General features: G+C 45.9%; 1 protein-coding gene across 10 annotated transcripts in view; it reads left to right on the top strand.

The window, feature by feature from the left end:
- Positions 1-8,049: 8,049 nt before the first annotated feature.
- MKX (mohawk homeobox) overlaps positions 8,050-9,723 on the top strand; it is a 72,676-nt gene continuing 71,002 nt past the window's right edge. Inside the window, exon 1 of one of the 10 annotated variants that reach the window (XM_006041656.4) lies at positions 8,050-8,068. The gene's annotated coding sequence lies outside the window, so the exon portion shown is untranslated. Of the gene's footprint in view, positions 8,069-8,171; positions 8,425-8,591; positions 8,737-9,479; positions 9,606-9,723 lie in introns of those variants that run through there. The other 9 variants (XM_025264240.2, XM_044928035.1, XM_044928036.1 and 6 more) reach the window with 9 other exon arrangements.

Here is a 9,723-nt window from a genome sequence, read left to right as displayed (position 1 = left end):
ATAAAATGTTAGCTATATCCCATGTGCTGTACAATATATCCTTATATCTTATTTATTTTATACATAGTAATTTGTACTTCTTTTAATACCCTACCCTGTCTCACCCCTTTACCTGCCCTCTCCCCACTGGTAACCACTAGCTCATTCTCTGTTTAGTGTTATCTATGAGTCTATTTCCAATTTGTTATTCATTCCTTTGTTTTATATTTTAGACACCATATATGACATCGGACAGTTTCTCTGTCTGACCTATTTCACTTATTATAATACCCTCCATGTCCATCCAAGTTATTGAAAATGAGGTCATATGTTTTGAGCAGACCACTACTGAAGGTCCAAGAAAAAAAATCTGGGCTATTTGTCTATTGTAAGGCTCCCCTTATCCTAGACTTTAGGTCACTTAAACAGAATAATTAATTGGCCTAACATCTTTTTTCCTTTTCCCTTTCTCCCAGCCCAAGCTCCCTTCTGAGCAGTATTGTGATAGCCTACAACATCAAAGGGGTTCCCTGCTGGCTCAGTGGTAAAGAATCCCCCAGTCCATGCAAGAGATGCCAGTTTGATCCCTAAATCGAAAACATCCCAGGGAGAAGGAAATGGCAACCCACTCCAGTATTCTCGCCTGGGGAAATCTCATGGACAGAGGAGCCTGGCAGGTTACAGTGCTTGGGGTCCCAAGAGAGTCGGACATGACTTAGCAACTAAACAACACAACATCAAAGCCCACTTCACGAAGGTCAGTGAACACCAAAACAAAGAGAGAATTACTCAGGGCCACGAACACAGTCCAAGGTGCAGCTGCTTTCCTGTGGCTCTGTGGCCCAGACATATGGGCCAGAGTTACAATTTCTCCCCTGCAACCTCTCTCTCCCTCCCTTCAACACTTTTCCTAAAAGTGTAAAGGTGGAGGAAGGTTCAAAGAGGCCTGGACATGGGAAGGAAGAAAGATGGTGCACTAACCTCAGTATATTTATTTATTCTTACTGTTTTGGTTATTGCTTCATACAGAAGCCCGAAAATTCTCTCCTGAAACCCAGAGGTTTGGGGCATAAACCTAGAAAAAGTCTGATGTAAGAGTTCAAGATGCTGTTTTTCAATCAGGCCTCAAATTTCTGAAATAACGATCTCTTTTTGCATGTTTTTGGGAAGGACTGTCTGTAATAGGGTTACAAAATTTTTAGCAGACACACCAAATGGCCCTTCTATCATCTTCAAGGTCCCTCATGTGTTTCCACAGATGATTTGCAGATTACTGGATTCAAGCAATCTTTATATCAGACACTCTAAAACTTTTAAAATGAGGTAGGTATGTCTCCCTGTGTTTTTTTTTTAACAGGTCTGAAAGCTAGGCAAGGATCATGTCTTTTAAAGTAAATTTAATGCATTTGTTGGCAGGATTTTGCATACAGGTGCCCCATAAATATTGACTGTTGATTATTAAAAAAGAAAACAATGAAAAAACAGTTCAAATTTTGTGGGACTTTTTTGGTAGGGGAGGGCTAAGCCAGAAATAGTCATTCTTATCAACTAATCACTATTTTACATGACTGCAAAAAACAAACATCAAAAATCAAATATCAGTACCTTAAAAGATGCTTAAAATTTAAAATATACATGGACTCAAAACTATTGTGCAAGTAATTAGACTGATTCTCTAAACACACAGCCTGTTCGTAGAAGAAGAGAAGAGAAAGCAATTTGTCACTCCATCTCTATTCCAGTTCTTGTTTGTGGCAGCTTCTAGTCACGCAAAAAGCACTCCTCCAAGCTCACTCAAGGTAACTAAGATCATCTTTGCACAGGCGTGCATTACATACGGTACTGGCTAAGTTCCTTTAGCCAGAACCCTCAAAACATAGCAACTTAAAGAAGAGGAAGTTTGTCTCCCAGTAGAGTCCAGAGCTCAGTAGCCTAGGTGGTAGCAGGGGGAGAGGGGGCAAGGGGAACAAACATGGCGGTGGTTTAGTCAGTCGCTAAGTTGTGTCTGATTCTTAGGACCCCATGGACTGTAGCCTGCCAGGCTTCTCTGTCTATGGGATTCTCCAGGCAAGAATACTGAAGTGGGTTGCCATTTCCTTTTCCAGAGGATCTTCCCAAGCCAGGAATCAAACTCTGGTCTCTTGCATTGCAGGCAGATTCTTTACCAACTGAGCTACAAGGGAAGCCAGACCTGGGGTCAAATCTAGTTTGCTGTCTGTTTCTAAGGTAAGAGTAGTTTCCACATCTTTAAATGGCTGGGGGGAAAAAAAGAAAGGTAGCATATTTCGTGGCACATGACAACTTTATACAATTCAATCGTCAGTGTCCATTAAATAAACTTTTACAGGAACACTGACCCACAACTCATTCACAGTCAAGTATTATATACCGCTACTTTTTGCACTACAAATGGCAAAATAGAACATAGAGGTTTTGACCTACAAAGCCTAAAGCATTTATTATCTGGCCTTTTACAGACATAGTATGCTGAGCCCAGGCCAGGGAGCTCTAACTCAGGTGGTCCATCCAAGGCTCCAGGTTCTTTTCATCTTGCACTGGCTCCCCTGTTTTAGAGGTTGTTTTCCGATTGGCAGATTCAGGCCACTCCTACATCCGTGCCCATTCAGGCCACTCCCACACCCGTGCCCCAGGCCACCCCCACACCCGTGCTCCAGCCCTCCTTAACAAAGAACAATTAAAAAGAAGGGCAAACAAAATTTCTTTTTCAGCATGGTAAGCAGAAGTTGCACATATCAGTTTTGTTCACAAGCTTTCCTTTGGTGAACTTATTCAATACCCTACACAGTTTGCTGTACAGCAGAAACTAACACACCACTGTAAATCAACCATGTAAATCATCCAATAAATTTTTTAAGAAAGATTCTACCCAGAGATAAAAACAAGGAAGCTGAAAGTGAAAGCAGGGAGGGTGGATAGAGGGGGTGGAGTGAACCAAAAACTTGATACAGCCATGGAGTACATATTGTAATTAAATCTTAAAGACCTATTGAGTGCCTTAAGTCCATTTTAGGTTCCAAATATGGAGAGTCATCCTTGCTTATGATGAAAAGTCTTCACGATATTTATTAAAATGGCCACTTTTTGATGTGAAGACAAATTGATTTTTAAGCTAGAACTTCTGCAAGAAATTCTCATATTTCAATGCACATGTTGAGGACAAAATGTTCTCCAGGTTCCCCTCAGGACCCATGCAGTAAAGACAGAAAATATTCTGGAAGCAAGAGAAAAGATGAAGCCTCAGTTAGGGCTCCAGAGTTACTTCCAGTCCTGTCTCAACCTCTATGAGGTAGAAGAAGACATGAACTCACCCAGATCTCAGCTCTGCTCACTGCTTATTACAAGTATTTTCTGCACTTGTATGTAGGTAATTTTTTTTTATTGCAGTGATAAAATTTTTGCATTTTTGTTCAAGTGAACTTGCCTAGTTTGCGATCCTATCAAAGGTCCTCTTCTTGACTTGCTGTTTTGTCCGGGGGTGGGGGGGGGGGGTGGTTAATACACATTCTATAAGTATTTATGCAAGAAAAAAGATGAATTTTCTTTTTTCAAATCACTGATGGCAGGGACTCATCACTTTTACAAAAAACGTTACATTGCTGGTGGTTGGTTATCACTTGGTATGTTTGAAGAGCTCCAATCAGCTGTATTCTATCCCGGAGAATATGGCTGCCTGAAATTACTCTCTTGTTTCTTAGCAGGACGAAGACAGAAAAAAAAAGCAGCTTCATCCAAGAACAGTACTGAATTAGCCTTTTAAACGAGAACCATAACCAGGCCGCACATATTACTATTCTAATACTTGACATGTTCTGAAATTAGAAACAGAATAATATTGGAAGTTTTGGGAGCCCAAGACGATTTTAAAAATTTGAAGATTAAATTTATTAGTCTGTTGGGTGTAACATCTCTCAAAACCTTGTTAGACCAATCTACATATGGAAAGGAATTCACCACATATATGAGAATAGTTATTTCAAATTGATGCGGGGAAAGCTCTTTCATAAATTCCATAGGAATAATTGACCATTCAATTGGAGAAGAAAAAAAATCAAATTTGAGTCCTCCCTTACAGCACATGCAAATTCATCCCAAAAGGATTAAGGAGCTGAGTGAAAACCATTTTTGAAGTATTAGAAGAAAATATAGACTTTTGTGTGCTTGCTAAGTTGCTACAGTTGTGTCTGACTCTTTGCAACCCTATGGACTGTAGCCCACCAGGCTCCTCTGTCCATGGGATTCTCCAGGCAAGAATACTGGAGTGGGTTGCCATGTCCTCCTCCAGGGGATCTTCGCAACCCAGGGATTGAACCCATGTCTCTTATGTCTCCAGCATTGGTGGGCGGGTTCTTTACCACTAGCACCATCTGGGAAGCCATCTACTGACCTGTGTTCATGTTTAAACCAAAGGCAAAAACCAAATTAGGTAAAAGGCAGTCTTCTTAATTCACATTGTCAATATATAAAGTATATATTTCATGGGAAAATGTTTTTTAAAGAACCTTTTTATAAATGAATAAGCATCTAACAAGGATATAAGCACATTTCTTCAACTAAGAAATACAAATGGCTTATAAATTAATGAAAAGTCTCTCAAACAATGAGACCTTTTTTGACTCATCATACAGGCAAACGTGATGAAAACCAAACATATGGCAGCATGTGAGGAAATGGAAACATTGTAGGGGTATAAGTTGGGAGAAGATTGGGGGTATAAGTTGGGGGGAAATTTCTGAGGACCTATCAAAATTTTTAAATCCTGTTTCCCCTAATCGAGCAATTCTACTTTATTTATTTATTCCTTGAGAAACACATACATGCAGAAAGAGTCCCCTACAAGAGTATTTAATGTTTATAATAGTGAAAACTGAAAAAACAGAAAAACTCCTAGGAGAATGCATAAGCAGATTATGGTGCATGTCATACCAGTTAAAAAGGTGGAGTTCCATTTATATGGACCCGGTATGAAAGTTCTTTATGAAATCATTGAGTGAAGAAGCAAGTTTTAGTTTACTATTGTGTGTGTGTGTGTGTACATACACATATGTAAAGTATGGTCTCATTTATTTCAAAAACTCATAAAACAAAACAATGATCTGCTTATATTTGTATATGTCACTACATGGAAAAAAAGTTGAAAAGAATGGCCACCTCTTGGCTGTTGCCTCTCAGAAATGTGACTGGGTGGAGCTGGCTGAAGAGGAACTCTCACGTGTACTCTTTTCTTTGATGTTTGACAGTGCATTTATGGAGAAGGCCCTCTCTGAGGGAGTTTATTCTGTACTGTGTATGCAGTTAGTTACATTATAAAGAAAGCAAAAATGAGATACGTCGGGGCCATCCGTTTTCCTAGTTTGCTCAGTCTCTGTAGCTGGTTCTCTTGCTGCTTGTTCTGTTGTTTCACTTATGTACTCCAGTGTGTATCTTTACAAGTCAAACTGGCCAAGTGTGAGGAGGACTGGCTATTTGTTTATAAATTTACCACTTTATACTATTTGGCTGGGGAGCAACAGTCATTCTCTGGCTTTGTAATTCATTACATTGCTTATAAGTAATAACTGAAAGAGAGTTTAAAAGCAATATTAGTTTCAAAAACTTTGACCAATAATTGTTCATTGGTTCCTTGGTAATATACCAAAAGGCTTATAATGAAGGTTTCTTATTTTTTTCTTTATGAGAAAGTTCAAATTACTTACATTTATAATTACACTCAAAGTTCAATAGGATGGATTAAGATTTCTGCCAAATGCACTTAACATTTTTCTAGTTTTAGCAATAGCAATTGTTACTTGCACATTAAAAAATAAATCTTAGTAGCGGCAAGTTTGTGGAAAACTTAAAATCTGTATTTTACACTTTACTAAATTCAGGCTAAACCAACATCAGATTAATTAGAATTAAGATTAGGGTTCAAGTTTTGTGACTTGTGGCCTAAGTTTTCGGTTTTTCCCCCATATGTGGCCAGTATCCACAAACTACACACACTTTCTCAAATCTTCTGATAGTTCTTTCTAAAACTCAAAGTTTTACTTCTGAGGATTATAAAACAGTATTTCATATACTGGAGATTGGAATATAGCATAAGAAACTGAGTAAAATTCATTTTAGAAAAAGGTGAAAAATTAAGATAATAAATGCATCTGTACTGTGGATTAAAAGAAGGAATTTCTCTCTTGCATAGAAGATGACACTTGCAAAAATAAAATTCTGGTCTATTACACAGTATACACTCATTTGTATACTAGAGAGGGATTCTCCACACTATTTCACTTTAAAATGGACCCTCCACTGTTCTTTTTCATTTTTAAAATGGATTCCAATTATTAGGCTACAGTCTAAAGGAATTACCATGTATTAATTTTTCAGTGACTTGAGGCTGAGGTGTATGTTATTCCTATGACAAATTAAAAACATTTTGAAGAAAAACTTTTTGCTGTGTATATCAGATTTATAATGATCTTACATGTAAAAATGCCTCAAAAAGTCAAAATCCTCCAAATACATTTTACATTTGAGTAAATACAGTTAAGACTAAACAATGAAATTCACTTGTCCTCTCCTGGACTAAATACTACAAGAAACAGTTAGGTAAGCAGCAGAATACTGTGAAATTGCAAGCAACTGCATGCATGCCTGGCGCCTTATCCAGCACAGCTGACCAAAATATATATCAGAGGGGCGTGTTACAGCCGATTCAATTCCATTATATATGGCTGATGACCACCATCAGTCACAGAGTCCTTTGAAGAGAACCAGCCTCTTCTTCCTATGAATTATAAACTGGATCTGCTTTAGTTGTGAAACTTATTCGCTGCAAGTCAGTGGCTCAAATTTTATGGTGTATCCCTGACTTCAAGTCCCCACCGCGGGGTCTGTAGACCCACGACTGCACTGAACCCATCCTACACAAGTCAAGCGCAGTGCCCAGGGCAAGATGCGAGAGTGCCACTACCGCAAATTGTGCGATAAATGAGAACCAAGGGCATCTCGAAACGGGAACAAATGATAGATAATATTTGTCTGCCGGATGCACACAAATTTAAACCATCGCCCCTCTCTGCTTTAGACGGTGCCTCTGCCGGGGCACAGTCGCGTATTTCGGGGGATAACATAATGGAAAATTCGGGGGTGACCAGTGCTGGAAACAATGGCTTTAGTGTACGTTTTAACCACTTCCAGCCACATTAAAAGGAAGAAGCTTGGGTGGGCCACCGCGCCAGGCCGGCCAGACACATTTAGGGGAGAAAAGAACAAATGATGTCATAACTTTCAGGCCTGGGGGAAATCTACTTTCTCTCTTAAAAAAGGAAAAAAAAAAAAAAAAAAAAAGATGAAAGGTGTCGCTGCCGCAGTGGGGCCCACGGCGAGAACGCGCGCTGCGCCGTGGGGACCATACAGGTTACCAGAAGCCCCGAACTTCAATAGTACCTAAACCACAGCTTTCGCTCCTCTCATATTTGAGGCGATGGTGGGAAGGCAAGTTTCACCTGTAAGAGAATCTGATAGGAGTCTCTCTCTCCTTGCATTGTGTCCAGGCTCGGGGTCCTTCCGAGTTCCATCGCCTTTGCTCCACGCAGGTCCTGGCCACGCACTCGCCGCCTCTTCCACACCTGGGTCGCCGTGGGTTGCGCACCTGGGCCCGCCTTTACCCCGCCTTGCCTCCCTCTTCTCCAGCGGTGGCCCTGGAAGGTGACTCGTGCCTGGCTTGGAGGCAGCCAGGACCGCAGAAGCCCAAGGACACGACGAGAAAAGGGCACAAACACCTTCTGCGATCCGCTCTCACGCATTAGAGGCACAAACCGAGCTCTAGCTAACCTCACTCCAGCTCATCACGAGGGGAAAAAAAAGAGGGGGGGCGCGTCGCAGGGCCCACTTCTGCCTAGCCACCCGTGGCGAAATTTCCGGCGCTCGGGCCAGCGAGGACACAGGATGCGCACCGCAGCCGCTCAGCTCCAGAGCCTGAGCCGGGAGCTACTGCATCTTCTCCAATCGCTCCCCGAAAGGAGAAGGAAATCGCCCTTTTTGCTCCCTGCCTGCGAGGCCGAGGGATCTGGGAGCCGGGCCCGACTGGGTAGGAATCGCGGGCCGGGGAATCCCCGGCGGCGCCGGCTGCGGCAGCTCCTCTGCGGCGAGGGTTAACAGAGGTCCCTGCGGTGGCTTCCTCTCGCTGGCCCGGGAACGTGTATACCGCGCCCGCAGGATGTTCGCCGGCTGGGCTGGGCAGTCAGGAAACATGAGAAGGCCTCGCTATTCCTGTTCCCGGGCCGCGCGCGCCGGTCCGGGTAAATAAAGCCGCGACGCTGGCGGTGGCGGCGGTGAGCGCGCCGGAGCCCGCGCGGAAAACATGCGGCGGGGATGGGAGCGCGCCTAGCCTCGACGCGGGAGAGCCAGCCGCTCTGCCGCCGGCCGCGGGCCCCACCGCGACAGGTACAGCCTCGGCCGCGCCATCACCGCGCTGAGCCGCGGGAAGGGAGGCTCCCTCCCCTCTTTAGCAGCCCCTTCTCTCTGCGCCCGGCGCTTGGAGCTCCCGGCCCTTCCCCCATCTCCCTCCGAGGTCCTTCGGGGACGCGCCGGGGAGGGGGGTGGGGAGGAGGGGTGACGGCCGAGGCTGGCTGGAGGGTCTGCGAGGACTCGGAAAGCCCACCTGGCTGCGCCCCTTTGCTTAAAATTGTTCGCGGGGGCTGGGCGGGGCGGATCCGAAGGGAGGGCTCTCCCCAAGCCACAGTGGAGTGAATTTGGGTAAGTGGGGGAGCTCGGGATCCGAAAGGCGGCGTTGGGGACCGCGCGGGGGCCGCCGGGGAGGGTTAGGAGCTGCAGTTCACACGACCCCAGACGTCGGGGACCCAGCTCTCGGCCCTTTGCCGCGCTGGGATCTGCAGTGGGCCTTCCGTACCGGCTTGGGGCAGCGGGGAGGGTCGGCAAGGCGAACCTCGCGGCGCAATGGCCAGGGAAAACACGCCGTCGCACACAGGAGGACAGGGCTGAGGTGGGGACAGACCGCGGGCCGGGAACGAGTGTGCTTCCCAAACAGAGCAGCCTGGACGCAAATCACTAACGCACATATTATAAAAGAAAAACAAGGCGCGTCCGGATAGGGGAACATGGGCTGCGAGCGCGGATGTCCGCTTTCCCAGCTGCTCGCTGAGGCTGTCTGAACCCCAGACATACCTGTGTGCGCGGGGGGGCTCGGCCCTGCCGTACACCCGGCAGCCGGCAGAGGTCTGACTCCACCTCTCTACGAACACTGTCCGCAAGCTGAAGTTTAACCGTTGCGGTCACGACCCTAAACATCGCGCGTGGCCGCTGCTGCGGTGGCCCGAGGGCGGGGCGGGGGCGTTGGCGAGCGTGGGCACCCGGCGTGTGTGCCTGGGGGTGGCTGCCCTCGCCGGGGCGGGACGGGGTGAGGGGACGCGGATCGCGAAGCGGGGGCGGCTCAGAAGCCACGCGAGCTGTCCCCTCCTCCTCCCCAGGCGCGAGACGAGGAGGTGCGGCGGCTAGGGGCGGCTGCGCGCCTCCGGGCAGCCACCCGGCTGCTCCCGGGCGGCGCGGACCGGCCCGCGAGGCTCACGTGCGGCGGGCAGAGGCTCTCGGCGGTCTCGGCCCGGGAGGTGAGCCACGGACTTTTCCCCGCAGGCTCTGTGGAGCGCGGACCGTGACGCCTTTCCCTCGCTCTTTTAACACCTTTTGCAACTTCTGCAATGGTTCCCCGAGACCCCAGAAAGGGGT

This window comes from Bubalus bubalis, chromosome 14 (assembly GCF_019923935.1).
Source record: "Bubalus bubalis isolate 160015118507 breed Murrah chromosome 14, NDDB_SH_1, whole genome shotgun sequence".
Lineage (NCBI taxonomy): Eukaryota > Metazoa > Chordata > Mammalia > Artiodactyla > Bovidae > Bubalus > Bubalus bubalis.
This window is presented reverse-complemented; position numbering and strand designations above follow the sequence as displayed.